Below are 19829 nucleotides of genomic sequence, written 5' to 3' on the forward strand. Positions count from 1 at the left end.
AATGAATTGCCTAAAAAATTTTCCGGTCCATCTAAAATGACCTAAGGAACAATGGTCATCGCTTTGCTATGACCGTTCCTCGTTTTTTGACATTTTAGGGCCACAATATTGGAATTCCACCCGATTTCTAAATTTTTGTGTGATATAGCCCACGCCATCTGCATGCATCGGGGCGACCGGACCCGAATCGCCTAAAATTTTGCTGGCCCATCAAAAATTACCTAAGGAACAATAGGCATCGCTTCGCCATGACCATTCCTCTTTTTTGGCGTATTAGGGCCATAAAACTGAAATTCCGTACGATTCCCAAATACCCGAATTGTTCTAAAATTTTGCCGTCCCATAAAAATGACTTAAGGAACAATAGTCATCTCTTTGATATAATTGGTCCTCATTTTTTGGCATTTTAGGGTAATAAAATTTGAATCCCGCTCGGTTCCCAGATTTTCGTATACAATAGTTCACACCATCTGCATGCATCCGGGCGACTGCACCCGAATCACCTAAAATTTTGTCGGCCTATCAAAAATGACCCAAGGAACAATAGTAATCGCTTCGCCATGATCATTCCTGGTTTTTGAATTTTAGGGCCATTAAATTTGAATTCCTCCCACATTTTCGTGTGAATAGCCCATGCCATCTACATGCATCCGGGCGACCGGACTCAAATCACCTAAAAATATTTCGGGCCATAAAACATAACCAAAGGAACAATATTCATTGCTTCGCCATGATCTTTCCTCGTTTTTTGGCGTTTTAGGGCCACAAAACTATAATTCCACTGGATTCTCAGATTTTTGTGTTCTATAGCCCACGCCATCTGCATGCATCCGGACGACCTAACCCGAATCGCCTAAAATTTTGCCGGTCTATCAAAAATGATCTAAGGAACAATGTACATCGCTTCGCCATGACCGTTCCTCATTTTTTGGCATTTTTAGGCCACAAAAAAGGAACTGTGCCGATTTCAAGATTTTTGTGTGCTATAGCCCACGACATCTGCATGCATCCGGATGATCGAACCCGAATCAACTATAATTTTGCCGGCCAACCAAAAATTACCTAAGGAACAATGGCCATCGTTTCTCCATAATCGTTCCTATTTTTTTGGCGTTAGGACCATAAAACTGGAATGCCTACCAATTCCCAGATTTTCGTCTGCCATAACCCACGCTATATGCATGCATTCAGGCTACTGGACCCGAATCACCTAAAATTATGTGGGCCCATCAAAAATAACTAAAAGAACAATGGTCCTTTCTACGCCATGATCGTTCCTTATTTTTTGGCATTTTACGACCATACAACTGGAATTCCGCCCAATTTTTAAATTATCGTGTGCTATAACCCACGCCTTGTACATGCGTTTGGGCGACCATACCCGAATCGCCTAATATTCTGTCGGCCCATAATAAATGACTAAAGTAACAATGGTCATCTCTTCGCCTTAACCGTTCCTTGTTTTTTGGCGTTTTAGGACGATAAAACTGGAATTTTGCCCGATTCCTAGATTTTCATGTGCTATAGTCCACGCCATCTGCATGTATCTGAGCGACCAGACCGAAATTGCCTAAAATATTTTTGGCCCATCAAAAATGACATGAGGAAGAATAGTCATCGTTTCGCCATGACCGTTCCTTATTTTGTGGCGTATTAAGACCATAATACTGGAAATCCGCCTGATTCTCATATTTTCGTGTGCCATAGCCCATGCCATCTATATGCAATCGAGCGACCAACCTGAATCGCCTAAAATTTTGGTGGCCCATCAAAGACGACCTAAGGAACAATAGTCATTGCTTTCCTATGAACATTCCTCATTTTAGGTGTTTTAGGGCCACAAAACAAAAATTCCGCCTGATTTCCACATTTTCTTGTGCTGTAGCCCACGCGATATGCATGCATCCGAAAAACCGAACCTAAGTCATCTAAAATTTTGTCGACCCATAAAAAATGACCTAAGTAATAATAGTCATCGCTTCGCCAGGATCGTTCCTCGTTTTTGGTATTTTAGGGCCAGAAAATTAGAATTCCACCTGATTCCCAGATTTTCTTGTGCTATAGCCATACCATCTGCATACATCCGGGCGACCAGACCCGAATCGCCTAAAATTTTTCCTACCTATCAAAAATGGCCGAATGAATAATAGTCATCCTTTCATCATGAGCGTGCCTCATTTTTTGGCATTTTAGGGCCACAAAACAGGAATTCTGCTCGATTCTCAGATTTTCGTGTGCTATAGCACATGCCATCTGCATATATTCTCGTGACTAGACCCAAATCGCCTAAAACTTTTCCAGTCCATCAAAAATGACCAAAGAAACAATAGTCATCGCTTCGCCATGAACGTTTATCATTTTTTGGTGTTCTAGGGCTATAAAACTGGTATTCCGTCTGCTTCCCATATTTTTGTGTGCTATAGCCCACGCCATTTGCATGCATCTGGGCAACCGGACCCTAGTCGCCGAAAAAATTATCAGCCCATAAAAAATGACCCAAGGAACAATAGTCATTGTTTTGCGATGACTGTTCCTCTTTTTGGCATTTTAAGACCACAAAATAGGAATTCTGCCTGATTCCCAACTTTTCGTGTATTATAAGCTACGCCATCTGCATGTATCCGGGTGACCAGACCTGAATTGCCTAAAATTTTACCGGCTCATAAACAATGACCTAAGGAACAATAGTCATCGCTTAGCCATGACTGTTCCTTATTTTTTGGCGTTTTAGGGCCATAAAAGTGGAATTACGTCAGATTCTCAAATTTACGTGTGCTATAGTTCATGCCATCTTCATACATCCGGGCGACCGGACCCAAATCGCCTAAAAATATTTCTTCCCATAAAAAACTACCTAAGGAACAATAACCATCGCTTCTCCATGACCGTTCCTTATTTTATGGCATTTTAGGGCTGCGAAACTAGAATTCCGCCCGATTTCTGGATTTTCGTGTGCTATAGCCCATGTCATCTTCATATATTCGGTCGATCAGACCCGAATCGCATAAAATTTTGCCAGTTCATCAAAAACGACCTCAGGAACAATGACCATCGCTTTGCGATGACCATTCCTCATTTTATGGCGTTTTAAGGCCACAAAATAGGAATTTCACCTAATTCCCAAATTTTCGTGTGCAATAGGCCACGCCATCTGCATGCATCCGGGCGATCGGATCCGTATCGCCTAAAATTTGCCGGCCCATCACAAACGACCTAAGGAAAAATGGTCATCGCTTTGCCGTGATCGTTCCTCATTTTTTGTATTTTAGGTCCATTAAATTAGAATTTTGCCTGATTGTCAGATTTTCGTGTGCTATATAACCCACGCCATCTACATGCATCCGCGCGACCAGAACCGAATCGCTTAAAATTTTTTCGGCCCATAAAAATGACCTAAGAAACAATAGTCATCATTTTTCCATGACTGTTCCTCATTTTTTTGTATTTTAGAGATATAAAACTAGAATCCTGCCCGATTTTAAGATTTTCGTGTGCAATAGCCCACGCCATCTGCATGCATCCGGACGGCCGGACCCGAATCGACTAAAATTTTGTCGGCCCATTAAAAACGACCTAAGGAACAATAGTCATCGCTTATCCATGGTCGTTCCTCATTTTTTAGCATTTTAGGGCCATAAAACTAGAATGCCGCCCAATTCCCATATTTGCGTGTGCTATAGCTCACTCAATCTGCATACATCCAGGCGACCGGACCCGGATCGTCTAAAATTTTACTGGCTCTTCAAAAATGACTAAAGGAACAATGTTCATCGCCTCGACATGATCGTTCCTTTTTAGCATTTTAGGGCCATACAACTGAAATTCCGCCGAATTCTCAAATTTTCGTGTGCTATAGTCCACGCCTTCTACATGTGTCCGGACGACCGAACCCGGATTACTGAATATTCTGCCGGCCCATCAAAAATAACTAAGGGAACAGTGGTCATCTCTTCGCCATTACCGTTCCTCATATTTTGGCGTTTTAAGGCTATAAGAATGGAATTTCACTCGATTCCCAGATTTTTGTGTGTTATAGCCCACGCCATTTGCACGCATCCTGGCGACCGGACCCAAATAGCCAAAAATTTTGCGGGCCTATAATAAATGACCTAAGGAACAATGGTCATCACTTCGCCATGACCGTTCTTCCTTTTTTGGTATTTTAATGCCACAAAACTAAAATTTCGCCCGATTCTCATATTTTCGTGTGCTATAGCTCACACTATCTGCATGCATCCGGTCGACCGGACCCGAATCGCCTAAAATTTTATCGGCCCATAAAAAATAACCTAAATTTTGTCTCCCGAATTCATAAAAATGGTGTGGACTTTATTAGTACACAAAAAATTGAAAACATTCTGAATTCCTATTTTATGACCTAAAACGTCAAAAAATAGGGAACATTTACTTTCATTAGGTCCTTTCTAATGGAACCACAAAATTTAGGCAATTTTGAGTCCGTCAACCAAATTTATGAAGATTGTGTGGATATAAGCACATAAAAAATTGAAAATCATCCTATATTCCCGTTTCATAGTCCTAAAATGCAAAAATAAAAAAACAAGGAAGGGTCATGCAAAAGCAATGACTATAGTTCATTCGGTCGTTTTTTATGGGCTCAGAAAATTTTAGGCAATTCGGAGCTTGTCGCCTGAATTCATGACTATGGCGTAGACATTAGCACACGAAAATTTAGAAATCATTCTGAATTTCTTCTTTATGGTCCTAAAACAATGACTATTTTTCATTATGACGCAAGAATTTATGAAGATGGCGTACACATTAGCAGATTAAAAATTGAAAAATTATTTTATGGCCCTAAATTGCCAAAAAATGAGAAACATCATGTTGAAGCAAAGACTATTTTTCATTAGGATATTTCTAATTAGCCCACAAAATTTTAGGCGATTTAGATCTTGTCACCTGAATTCATGAAGATGGTGTATACATTAAAAACAAAAAATTAGAAATCATCCTGAATTCCTATTTTATGGCACTAAAACTCCAAAAACGAGGACCATTCATGGTGAAACGAAGACTATTGCTTATTAGGTTGTTTGTTATAGGCCCAAAATTTTTATGCGATTCGAAACTTGTCGCCCGAATTTATGAAGATGGCGTGGACATTAGCACATGAAAAATTGGAAATCGTCCTGAATTCTTATTTTATGGCCCTAAAACGCCAAAACAAGGATCATTCATGGTGAAGCGATGACTATTTTTTATTAAGTAGTTTCTGATGGACATGTAAAATTTTAAGCGATTCAGAGCCGGTCGCCCCACTTCATGAAGATGGCGTGGACAATAGCACAAGAAAAATTGAAAATTTCTCTTGTTTTGTGATCGAAAAATGCCAAAATCGAGAAATAGATATGGCGAAGAAATGACTATTGTTCATTAGGTCATTTCTGATTGGCCCAATTTTAGGCCAGTCAAAATACGTCACCCGAATTCTTGAAGATGTGTGGACTAACCATACGAACAATTGGAAATCATCCTGAATTCTTATTTTATGACCCTTAAACGCCAAAAATGAGGAAAGTTCATGGCAAAGCGATTGACTATTAACCATTAGGTTGTTTCTGATGGGTCTACAAAATTTTAAGCGATTTGGTGCCCATCCCCGACTTCATGAAGATAGCATGGATATTAGCATACGAAAATTTAGAAATCATCTAGAATTCCTGTTTTATTGCTCTAAATGCCAAAAAACAAGGAACAGTCATGGCGAAGTAATGTCTATTGTTCATTAGGTCATTTCTGATGGGCTCACAAAAGTTTAGGCAATTCGAAGATCCGTGGCCAGAATTTATGAAGATGGCGTGGACAAAAATACATGAAAAATTAGAAATCGTCTTGAGTTCCAATTTTATGGCCCTAAAAAGCCTAAAAACGAGGAATTGCCATGGCAAAGCGATTACTATTATTCATTAAGTCGTTTCTAATGGACCCACAAAACTTTAAGTGATTCAGAGCTCGTCGCTCGAAATTATGAAAATGACGTGGACATTAGCACACGAAAAATTAGAAATCATCTTGAATTCCTGTTGTATGGCCCTAAAAGGCCAAAAAATAAGGAACAACCATGGCAAAGCAATGGCTATTATTTATTAAGTCATTTCTGATGGGCCAAAAAAAAATAGGCGATTCTGAGCCCTTTGCCCCGAATTCATGAAGATGGCGTGGACATTAACACACGAAAAAATTAAAAATCTTCTTGAAATCTTATTTTATGGCCCTAAAATGCTAAAAGGAAGGAACAATCATGACGTAACAATAATTATTGTTCATTAGGTCATTTCTAATAGGCCCACAAATTTTAGACGATTCGAAACCCGTCGCCCGAATTCATGAAGATAGCCATGAAAAATTTAAAATCGTCCAGAATTCATGTTTTTCTAAAATGCCAAAAAATGAGGAACAATCATGGTGTAATTATGACTATTGTTCATTAGGTCATTTTTAATGGGCCTAAACAATTTAGGCGATTCGGAGCCTATGCCAGAATTCATGAAGATGACATGGACATTAGCGCACGAAAAATTAAAAGTCGTAATAAATTCTTGTTTTATGGCCCTAAAATGCCAAAAATGAGGAACAATCATGGCAAAGTGATGTCTATTAGGGGTGGGCGTCGGTTGGTTCGGTAGGTTATTATGAAAGTACGGTTCGGTTTATCGATTTTCGGTTTTGTAATATTAATAACCAAATCAAACCAAAGTATTTATGGTTCTGTGCAGTTTTTTTAAAGTTCGGTTCGGTTATTTCCGGTTTAGTTTTTCGGTTATTAAAGGTTCAAGATTTGCATAATATAAAAACTGGGCAGTGGGCATAACGTTGTAGCATCCAAACATGAACAAAAGAACAATTGTTAAAGTTAAACCTTAAACCCTACAGAAAGCATTAAAACACGAAATAGTGAGAGCGTGGAGAACTTCTATATCAGTTCTGGGTTTCTTCTCAATTCTCCCATTTCCTCTTATTTCGAAAACTGCAATTTTGCTCCTATCTTATCAATTAACACATTGAAATTATTGGAAAATGTTCAGAGCTACTACAGTTGTTGCTTCATCAATCAGGTATTAACCTTTCAAGTCCACTAGCAACATGAACAAAATAACAATTAACTTCTGGCAGCATCCACTAGCAGGATTTCACAATATAACAATTAACCTTTCAAGTCCAAACAAGCTAGTAATATACGAATCACTGGATTTTACAAACAAGCTAACCTTTCAAGTCCAAACAGAACATAGAAAATTACTCAGAGATTAATGAAACCCGTCAAGTCCATGTTCCTATTTAACAAAATAACGTAACATAGAAAAGGATCAATAGAAGAAAGTTACATGCTGACTTAAATTTAGCGGAATAATCAACACAAGAAATTTCCACCAAAATCGAATGAGCTGAGGAACAGAGGAAGAAAACTGAAAAGGAACTCAGAACTCAGAAGAAGTCGCACTAACCTAAGGAAGAAGGCGTCACAGTCGAGCTGAGGAAGAAAGCAGCAGTCGCAAAGAGGTGAGAGGAACCCTAAATCTAATTTTTGATTTAGGTTTGGGAACGTATCAGACTCAGTAAGACTAAGTCTTGGGTTTGGGTAAATTGGGTGGGCTTCAAATGAGTATTGGACTATTGGGCTTCAACCTTCAGATGGGTAATAAGTTTTGGATTCTCAAAAGAACCCATATGTTCAAACCTATTTTTCTCAACTAATACCCAAAATTTCGGTTTTTCGGTTTAATCGAAATACCAAAACCGTAAACCGCACCGAAAAATCGAAATTTAATAATTTAAAAACCGTGCACCGATCGAATAACCGATTAAACCGAAACCGAAAAATCGAAATTTACGGTTCGGCCGATTTTTTCGGTTCGGTCGGTATTATGCCCACCCCTAATGTCTATTGTTTATTAGGTTGTTTTGATTGGCCCACAAAATTTTAGACGATTCGAATACTGTAATCGAATTCATGAAGATGGCGTAGACATAAGCACATGAAAAATTAAAAATTGTCCTGAATTCTTGTTTTATGGCTCTAAAATACCAAAAAAAATGAGAAACAATCATGGAGAAGCAATGATTATTATTCATTAGGTTGTTTCTGATGGTCCACAAAATTTAGGTGAGATGACGTGGACATTAGCACACGAAAATTAAAAATTATCCTGATTTTTTGTTTTAAGTGCCAAAAAACAAGGAACGGTCATAGCGATGCAATGACTATTGTTCATTAGGTCGTTTCTGAGTAGCCCACAAAATTTTAGGTAATTCGGAGACCGTCACCGAATTCATGAAGATGACGTGGACATTAGCACACGAAAAATTGAAAATCATCCTGAATTCCAACTCTAGGAAGATAAGTGCAAGCGGCTTCTTAAACGGATTACTACCGGTCGAATCAAATGTAGCCAATCCGAATAGGTAATTACGTGCCTTTAACCAATTAAGCCTAATATGTGGGTGAACCAAATGAGGAATGAAGAGGCAGCGTCGCTGTCACCCTTGCTTAGTTCCATATCATTTGAGATTCTTTCGATTATCTCCTATCTGAATACTGCAAGATGTCAAGGAGGAATGGGAAGTAAAACCTTTTGTGATGCTTTCTGTAATAATAGTTATAAATTTTGTACAAATTACTAATAAATGTAGGATCTATGAAAGTGGTACAACACAAATATGGTAAACGAGCTTCATACAGAATGATTTCGAATATCTGCAACTTCTTTCTTTCGAAACTGCAGATTCCATTTTTGTATGCCATTGTTCAAATTCTAAGGGTTTCTGAATGATCAACCTTTTGTTAGGAGTTTTCAGTTGCACTGAAATTTTCCATGTTTTTCATAACCATAATATGTGCTATTCTTCAACTTCCTGCATGCTGCTATAATTTGAGGATCCAAAAGGAAAGAAAGGATTTCAAACCTCATAGTAATTTGAGGATCTTCAGCCTATAATATTAGGGAACACAAAGGTGGAATCACTTGTGGAGAAGGCAAGTAGCTCAGAACTATCAACATTATGTCTCTAGATTAACAAATGTTCCATAACAGCAGTATGCCATATAGGCAAATACACCCCAAAGAGCCGGAGACAGGAAAGTTAAGAAAGTGCTAGAGCTAAAGCATTGCATCAGATCTGCTGAGGCAATATCGTTGCAATTCTGATATGCAATTGACGCCTAACGTAGATGCATTCATGTCTCTGTCACAAATTTTCATCTACACATCTTATTTTCATAATTAGAACAAGCATACCTATGTTCTAAAGTGACAATGAAGTGTGCTCCAAATGTCTACAGAAACTCTAAAACTGTGCAGTAGATCAAGTTTATTCGGCTGTAAATACCTAATTACACACAAGATCATCCAAACTTTTACATATATTTAATAAGAAAGGGAAGCCAGCTATAGCATTGACTAATCTGAGATATGAGAGCATACTATCACCTTAATGTATTGCCCAAGAAATAAACTACCTCAATCTAGCACGTAAAAGAAGGGGGCCTTGGTAAAATTTGTTGTCATGTGACCAGAAGGTCACAGGTTCAGGCTGTGGAAACAACCTCTTGCAGCAATGCAGGGTAAGGTTGCGTACAATAGACCCTTGTGGTCCAGCCTTTCCCCGGACCCCGCGCATAACGGGAGCTTAGCGCACCAGGCTGCCCATTATTTTTTAATCTAGCACATAAAACTTTTCCTTGATAGGCTGCTACATTGGGCACCATAACATGTATAACAGGTAAATTAACAAGTCAATTTCAGCAAATATGAAAATAATCAGTAACTAAGTAATCATATCATGAACCTTGAGAAACATTCCACATACCTGCAACAAAACTTGATAATCACTTGTAATCGCAACAGACTTCAAAAATAAAAAGTTCAAAATAATCAGAAATGGATTGGAATAATCATTACGAGACTAAAGAAATCACTGATAAAGTATGCAAAAGAAGTAAAATTGTTAGAAGAAAATTAACAGTGAACGACACAGCAGACCTAGTTAAAATACTTCTCAGAGCACAAAATTATTAACTTCAAAATCAGAAATGCTTGTTAAACTCACAGCAGACATAAAAAATTAAATTAGTAGCAGGTCAAGCAACTAAAAAAAGAAAAGGATAATGCTGACATAAACATGCTAAAAAACATAAGCTCAAAAATAACAGGTCAGTAGCAGGTCAATTTTATCATAGATGAATATGCAATCATATACTAAGCAATCCTATCATAGAGCTTTAGAAACACTTCCTTTTCCTGCAACAGATCTTACTAGTCGGTAAAATAATTCAAACTAATTTCATCTATGGTTTCGTGGATGCTCTAGTAAGCTAAATTAATCTTTTAAGAGTTCGAATTTATAGATACATACATCATAACAGTAAATTAATGAACAATTTCCAGAAATTACATTATCAAAATCTTCCTAGCTTCTTCTAAAAGCAATTTAGGATTCAAGATTTGGTAACTAAATTGAAGCAGTTAATAAGGTTCCAAAATCTGCACACATCCACACAAAAAAACAAGAAATAATCATGGAACAGGATAAGAATCACTCAAAGGGTTAATCAATCTAGGGTTCTAAGGAAAAAAAACAATTTCACCGACTCAAAAACATCACTGAAATCTTGAAAATCGGTGAAAAGTGCTCCAGCTCCAGCGCCGGAGAAGTACCCGATCAATGACCCATTCCGTTTTCCAACTCAGATGAATGGAGGTCCACTCACCAGTTGATAATATTTTCCATGCCATTAGAGGAAAATCACAAGCCTGACAGATGTGTCATTTTCAAGAAAGCGATATGACATTTTTTTTCACATACAGGGCATTCTTTTGTAAATGAAATGACAAAAATTTATCTAAACACCAGGAAATACTGTATTCTTTCTTTTAGAGATGGTTACACATATTTGTCAGGTTTGTGATTCTCCTTACATATAACATGAAAGATTATCATTTGATGATACGGACCACCATTTCTAGCATCTAAGAAAGAAGAAGGAACGAGATTGATCGATCTGAAAAAAACTAAACACACGTGTTAGGATATGAATCTTTCACCATTTATAACCAACCAGAAAGTGTGATATGATGAAGTGTTTTCACTTGGTAATAAATGCATTTTACTACTTTTGAATAATAGAAGATTACATTAACTGAAAATAAACAAAGAGAAGATTACAATATTAATTTGGCTAAAGGGCACAGATAGTTACTGCAGACAAATACAAAAAAGTAAAGATTACAGTAATTGGTTAGCACTTCTTTTAAGTTAGAAAAATTAATCAACTTCAGACTAGGTGTTCACACTTAACAGTTTGGTTTGACTCAATTTTCCTTCTAAGAAAACATAAATTAAATTATTCCTATGCTAGGATCAAGGTTCATTTGATAGTTTTATCGTAATGAACCAACGACTTAATTGTTGCCCAGGCATCTAATGCTATTTCGTGCTGACTGCTATTCTACGAAGACACTAAAGACTGTCCAATTGTTTAACCCAAAAGGAAGGAAAGGACTTCAAACCTCAAAGTAATCTGAGGATCTTCAGCCTATAATTTTAGCCAAAAACAATGGTGGAATTACCTGTGGAGGAGGCTATTAGCTCAGAACTATCAACATTATGTCTCTAGAGGAATAAATGTCCCATAATAGCCATATGTCATATACACCCTCAATGGGATAGTCTAGAAGTCGAAGAGAAGAGTAATGACCTTGGGAACCAAGCTCGAATCTTAACATAAGCGATACTATGTGAATTCTTCCTCTCTCTCTCTCTCTCTCTCTCTCTCTCTCTCTCTCTCTCTCTCTCTCTCTCTCTCTCTCTCTCCAAATAGGAAAGCATAAGCACTGCGCAACTATTACTGTTCACTACTAACTCTTATCCACAACATTCTAGGAACGAGTCCTTCAACAACAATGTTAGTTGAAAAGCTTTCAGCTATTTTGTCCGAGTGACACATTACGGTTGCAACACTTGCAAAAATTTCATGACCTAATCAAATTGCAGTAGCAGATCACACCTTCAGATTTTAAGTTTGCACTTTGAAAATTACCAGAGTATTGAAGTTCTTTAAAAGGTCTCCTAATAACTTTCCACTAATTTCTGGCTGCTTGTTATTTCTAGTTTGTAAGCTTGCTGCCACAACATACTTGGTTTTATCTTGTCATACCAAGTTGCATAGAGTGACTTCTTTTAGAGTTCACTAGTTTGATTTCTTAGTAGTTGTGCAAATTGGCTCCAGTATGAGTACGACAATCAAGAATTAACAGTCTTGAGTCAAGACATGTCACCAAGGTTCTATATCTAGCTCTTCAGCTTGCTTTCTAGATGCATACACACTAACAACAACAACATACCCGGTGCATACTCACTAATAGATGTAATAAAAAAGGTAATTGCAACACATATGAAAAGAGGCTATCATATAAGTAAAATAAGGCCCATAGAGTGTGAAGAACTGAAAACAACATATTTTATTCCTATTCAAAGAGCATGGCTCATTTAAGAGATTCCTCGTTATGATGTGAAAAAATCATAATTATTCACAGACATGTAATATTCATAGTCAACAATGGATGTACATAGACACAGACACAAAAGAAACCAAGCTTTAGAAAACAACAAAGATTAGAAGTTATAGTTGTCAGTACCAATCAGAATAATTAGAAAATATGGAGTGTCTCCGACAAGGAATTGTCAGCATAAAAAAACCCAACCCAAAAGGGAAAAAAAGGCATTTCAATCTTCAAACTGTCCGAGAAGCTCCAGCCAATAAATTTAGTCAGCACAAAGGTGCAATCACCTGTATCATCTTTATGAATAATGTTCCTTAATGCCATAAGTCTGATAATCACCAGGAAATGAGAAAATAAAGGACAGGGTAGTTCTATGCTTCCCACCAATAGAGAAACAGTTCAGCAAGTTCTAAGGAACTTAGGAACCTGACTTCTTTTAGAACTGTTACATTAGGTTTTGACTAGATATTTGCAGGGTCACAGGGGATAGGTGCCGAAGCCAAATTCCAGGTTCCCCTCGGGGGTGGGGGGTGGGGGGGGGACGGAAAGTTAAGAAGGTGGTAGAGGTAAAACATTGCATCAGATCTAGTGAGGCAATATCATAGCAATTCTGGCATGCAATTGATGCATACGTAGATGCAATCGTACTTATGTCGCTCATTTTTCATCTACACATCTTATTTTCAGAGTAAGATTCTATAGTAGGATAAGTTTATTCCATTCTAAATATCTACTTATACATAAGTGTATCCATACTTCAACATATATCTAATAAGAAAAGGCATGTCAACTATAGCTTTTACTATTTCTGAGACATGAGAGCACACTATCGCCTTAACGTATTGACAAGAAATAAACTGGTAGAATCACACAATACTTCTCCCCGACAGGACACTACATTCTGCACCATAACAGGTATAACAGGTAATTAAACAAGCCGATTTCAGCAAATATGAAAAGTAATCAGCAACTAAAAAATCCTATCATGAAACTTTAATAACCTTTCACTTTCCTGCAACAGAACTTGATAATCCCTTGGAATCATAACGGAATTGAAAATAAAAAGTTCAAAACTTTGGGAAATGGATGAAACTAATCATTACAGGATTGAAGAAAGCACCAATAAGCTATAGCAAAAAAGAAGTAAAAATGTGAAAACTTAACTAAAAGTGAACACTACAGAAGCCCTAGTTAAATGCTTCTCACAGCTCAAAGTTATTTACTTTATTATTAAAATCAGAAATGCTTGTTAAACTCAACAGCACACAGAAAAAAACTAAATTTTGAAGGAAAAGTTTATCAGCAAATTTAGTTTTACTTAAAAGAGAAAAATTAGTCCAATCAATTAAGAACAGACTTAGCAACATGCTCTTAATGGTCTATTAGTTACAGCAATTTAGGGTTCAAATTTTGGGATTTAAACTGTAGCAGCTTACTAGGGTTTCAAAAAGCTGAGTCACAAAAAATCAACAAGATTTAATTCGAAGGGTTAATCAATTTAGGGGTTTGAATAAAAAGAACAATTTTATTCAAAAACCATCACCGGAAACCTGAAAAACCGGCGAAAGATTGCCGGCGCCGGAAAAGTGTCCGATCATATACTCTGTTTCTTTATCCGACTCAGACGCATGGAGATCCAGTTACCGATTGATACTATTTTCTATGCCATGGAAGGAGAATCACAAGCCTGACAAATATGTCACTTTCCAAAACCGGACTTTTTAAGAAAGAGGAACTTTATTATTGCGGACGCGTATTTGTCAGATTTGTAATTCTCCTTCTGTCTTAACAAGAAAATTGTATCAGTCCATAAGACGGACCACCATTTCTAGCATCTAAGCAGGAAAAAGAAACAAGGATTGATCATTAAACAATTTTCTAACATGAAATGGATAGAATTTGATTGTTTTATTTATAATGGTTCAATCGTACAGAGGATTGTGGTAGGTGGACGAGACTTGTAGTAAACTCTAGAAAGTACAATTAATAAATGGATATTTTTATTTTTGAAAATAACAACAATGATCCAGTGAAATTCCACTAGTATAGTTTGAGAAGTATAATGTACGCTGACCTTACTCCTACCCGAAGGAATAGAAAGGCTGTTTCTAAAGACCCTCGGCTCATATTTCTATTTTTGAAAAGTAAATTCTTATATTAGCTAGTGGCCTTAATTGTTATGTTGGGTCGGTTACGTTTCTCTACCTTCATAATATATACTACCTACCCCAACTCCACCAGTGAAAATATATTGAATATGTTATTATTGTTCAGTCGTTTGCGCTTTCCCAACTCCATATGTAAGAATATATTAAATATGTTATTGTTGTTCAGTTGTTTGTGTTGATTTCATAGATTATTATTCAACTTTTCCTTTTATTTTATTAAACTAAAATAGCTATACTATTTTTATAACATAAAAATCAAAAGGGAACGGTCATGACGAAGCGATGACTATTGTTACATAGGTCATTTTTATAAGCTTTCAAAATTTTAGGCGATTCGTGTCTGGTCGCCCGGGTGCATGCAAATGGTATAGGTTATGCATATGAAAATCTAGGAATCGGGCGGAATTCCAGTTTTATCCAAAAAATGAAGAGCGGTCATGGAAAGGCGATGATTATTGTTCCTTAAGTCGTTTTAGATGGGCCAACAAAATTTTGGGCGATTCGGGTCCGGTTGCCCGGATGCATGCAGATGGCATGGGTTATAGTACACGTAAATTTGGGAATCAGGCGAAATTCCAGTTTTATGGCCCTAAAACGCCAAAAATTGAGGAACGATCCTGGTGAAACAATGACTATTGTTCCTTAGGTTATTAAACTTTCATTTTGTTACACTAAGGTTATTAAACTATCATTTTGTAAATAAAAAAGTACTCAATTTTACCTAAACATTACAAAAGTTACCATTTTTAGTAATAAAAAAATGCACTTTATTTTGGCGTAAATATCACAAAAGGTCATTAGGAGAAACAAAAGAGACATTTATATGATACTTTGGTAAAGTTGAATTATTATGTTTTGTGATTTTTTATGGTTCTTAGGCAAGGTTGAATAATTATTTTGTTATAAAAAATAATTTAGTAATTTTTTATAATATTTAAGCAAATTTTTTTTTTGGTGTTTTAGGGCCATAAAATTGGAATTCAGCTTGATTTCCAAATTTTTGTGTCTATAACCCACGCTATATGTAGGCATCCGGCCGACAAGACCCGAATCGCCTAAAATTTTGTCGACTCATAAAAAATGACCTAAGGAATAATAGTCATCGCTTCACCATGACCGTTCCTCGTTTTTTGATCATACCTTCCCGGCCGCTTAGTTTCATAAGTCTAAATAATTTGGGGCACGTAGTTTTGAAAGTAGCCCTAGAAAGATCATTGCTAAGAGGAGAGCAGTGAATTTCTCACTAATTAGGTGTTATCATCGTATTATAATGATTATTCCGACGTCAGAGGAGGCGAGACTACCAATAATTTCAAAGTGAATTAACCTTGTCTGCACTACCACATTAAGACGTGTTTTCAGAACGAACAAGATACGAGTTGAGAAGGGGGAGTTAGCAAAGTTAGACAAGATTGGAATGGGCATAGGAACAATCTTCAATGAACTTCCATTAGCACTTCAGATTGATCTTGAGGAAGAACATCTCATGGATCTCTCCTTGGGGTAAAGCGGCACTCGACATCTATTAAACAAGACCAGGAACAAAGCCATACCATGCCCTCGGGAGAAAATAATAATGATTGCCATGAATGCTGCCCTCGAGGACATGTACAAGAGGGTCTTTGCCAATTCCTATCAACATAGCCCAAACTGAGAAGTATTGCACCCCCTTGAAATGAGTGCATGTACATCACACCTCCTACTGTTGTTGCCAAAGCTCCCAGTAAACCTGAAATAGGCCATGGACTTGGATCTACCAAATGATAAGAATGCCTCTGAGATTCAATCATAAACCACTTTGCCTCAGTTCTATGTAAACCCCCTTCACCCCCACCCCCTAAAGTAGTAAAGTAAATAAGGGCTCTTTGGGGTCTAAACACATGTTAGCTGTAGGAAGTATGGTTCCAAAAGTGACTTCGGTTCGCCAGGCTCAACTCCTCGCTTTACGTTAACGAACCTACATGTCAGGCCGGGGCTCTTAGTGGACATAGAGCATGTCCCCCTCCTGACGTTTTATTACCTACAAACCAAAATACATACATTAGCTCCCCCTGAAAGGAGAAGGAAGGCTGGAATGCCAACAAACATCTATTATTAAATTCACCCAACCCCTGACTCATTATACAACTTCGGCAACAGGATACAAACCTCTTTCGGCGGAAGCATCGAATGGCGAAGAGAGGCGGCTCGGCAGGGTAGGAATAGGAAATCATCAAGGATGACTTCTTTGTTGGTAGAACGAAGAGCTAAATAGTGAGAGTGATTCTTTGAGCCGGTCTGGATTTCCAACGCGTCAGAAAACTGGTCGAGATAGATGACTACATTTTTTCCCCTTTTTCCTTACCGGTAGGGCAATATTCTTTTATGACCTTCACCCCCCGCCCCCCAGAAATAGAGAACTAAGACCTTTTTTATTCCATTCATTTTTGCAAGCAGGGATGATCCAGAGTGTTGCCCCATCCTATTCCAGGTTTTTCCTCGCCCCACAAGCACCCAACCTTCGTTTTGCTCTTCCTTCGGTTTGCCTCCATGAACGCACCACTTAGGATCCCTACTCATATTCCAAAGGCGCTACTTCAATTTAAGCGCAAGCACCCCCCCCCCTTATTGCAGAACATAAAAAAATATAAACAAAGTACCAAAATGGTTGCGGGTACGATACACTTTGGTTACCGGCGAAGGCAATACGCACTTGATAATACACCGACCGCAAATCAAACTTCGTGAAGTATCGTGTTCCACTCAACTGATCGAAAAGGTCTGAAATAGGCATAAGGTACTTGTTCTTGATGGTCACTTTGTTCAGCGCTCTATAATCTATGCAAAACCTTAAACTGCCACCATGCTTCTTCTGAAACAGAACTAGCATTCCAAACGTTTAGAGTTCTTGGTAAATTCCACCATATTAGGAGAGAATGAAGGACAAAATATTGGAAAACTAAAAAGAAAGCCAGGGCGTCTAATGGATGAAGTCTACCTTTGTAATGTCAGGCTGAAAAATAGGGGATAGCACAAAGCCCTAAAGTCGTCTGCTTTCTCACCGGTCACAAAAAGTCTTTTAAGAAAAAGGCTTCCCTAAATTTTTGTGGCATCCGGATCGGGGTACCCCGGCACAACGAAGACTGGCCCCTTTGTTTCGGGTTACCGCTGTTTTCACGGAGCATGGGAAGGACGCGCGGCGATTACCCTGCTTGGAGGCATCTGGAGGCTCACGTAGCACAGCTGGCGAGTAGAGCCAAGCCCAACTATCTCGCGAGATTCTTCGATTGCATACCTATCAGTAGTAGGAGATCATGTTCCTACTCGAGAGCTTGTAGTTGTGGATCTGGAAGATCTCTAAGGTGGAGTTGATCCCACAGACGCTCATCTTAGGAAGCCGTAATATGATAAACATAAGCATGTATGTCCATGTGAGGCCGGCGATATGGATGAAATGTATACCCGTCCATGGTAGGAATCGATCAAGGGCTACTTTCAGGCTCTACTAAGAGAATTCAAAATTCCCGGCTCTTAGTCATCGCTCTATGAATGAGTGGGCGAATAAAGATCCAGAAAAGGCAGTGCCCTTTTTTGTTGGGTTAGAACGAGTATGAAGAGGCTGATAAGCGCTTCCCGAATAGATTCCTTTGTCTTCCCCGGACACTGAACAGAGGGAACCCTGGATTCACTTGTCGTAGTAAGACCACCCCTCTATAAGCTTTTCCTATAGCTCTGATGAACCTCTGTCCGCCCGTTCTCTAGATTTCAAGAACGTATTCTTGCATATCCCTTATTTGTCGATTAAGTCCGTTTTCCGCTAAAGACAGCATGAAAAGCACCTAAATTGTAATACGTAAGAGGAAGGATGACTAAGCAACCCCCAGTATAGTGACTGCTTCCATGTTTTCCCCGAATTTCATCAGTTCCAGGCTCAAGTGCATGTTCATCCATCTTCATTCCAAACAAAGGCGAATATCTCCATTGAGTGAATGTAACTGCTATAGTTTACAGTCAATAGTTCTTAACCAAAATTTTTTTATTAATTAATATTAATTAATTTATTATTATATTATGTCTTTGCCAAAGACCAATACACAGGTGATTCGCCATAGTCTAATCGATTGAGGAGGACTAACGAGTGAAACACTCCGCCTGTGGAGTACGGTTGCTATACCAAAACTCAAAGGAATTGATGGGGGCCTGCATAAGTGGTGGAGCATGTGGTTTAATTCGATAAAATACGCAAAGCCTTACCAGCCCAAAGCCTATTAGTTCGTATTAGTAAAAAAAACCTAGTTAAGAGGTCTGTAGTTGTCGTAATCGCTCATTGATCTTTACCTCAAGTGCTTTCTTCAATGAGTCCAAGTATGCCTTCACGGATAAGAAATCAAGGACTTGTCGGTAGATCAGCTAGCTCGTGCTCTAGTCTTTCATTGCATCCCTATCCATATGTTTATGCACAGGGGCATCCAAATTTGAATCTATAGAATCTATTGAGGAATCCCCATCCGCACCTAAATTGGCTAAATCTAGTATAGTGGGTCTTGTTCCGATGCGGGGAAAAATACCAACTCTCTCTTCTTTGGATACGCTATCCCTTCCGGCTATGGTATGGGGAAGGGGAGGTGAGATCTGACCGACCAGTATTCGCGCAGGTGCTTTTGACCTTGACCTCGGACGTGATTCGTATGTGATGCTCTTATTGGATTGGGTGCTTTGGCAGTGCTTTTTCGCCTTCTCTTCGCTCTGGACAGGAGCGCTAGTGGACATGGGGAGGGAGTAGACGAAGCCTTCATAAGTCTCCTATCCTAAGTTTCTTTCTTTGCATAAATCAAGTTCTTTGATAGGACCATCCCGTGAGAATGCTGACATGAGTAACGAGAAATCCTGTGAACAACACGATCGCTTGCCAGTAGAAGGTTTTAGGGCCATAAAACTGGAATTCCGCCCGATTCCTATATTTTTGTATGATATACAGCCCACGCCATGTGCATGCATCCGAGTAACCGGACCTGAGTCGCCTAAAGTTTTGCAAGCCTATCAAAAACGACCTATGCAAAAATAGTCATCGCGTCGCCATGACATTTCCTCATTTTTTGGTGTTTTAGGGCCATAAAATTGAAATTTCGCCTGATTCCCTAATTTTCGTGTGCTATAA

Source organism: Nicotiana tomentosiformis, chromosome 4, assembly GCF_000390325.3.
Source record: "Nicotiana tomentosiformis chromosome 4, ASM39032v3, whole genome shotgun sequence".
Taxonomy (NCBI): domain Eukaryota; kingdom Viridiplantae; phylum Streptophyta; class Magnoliopsida; order Solanales; family Solanaceae; genus Nicotiana; species Nicotiana tomentosiformis.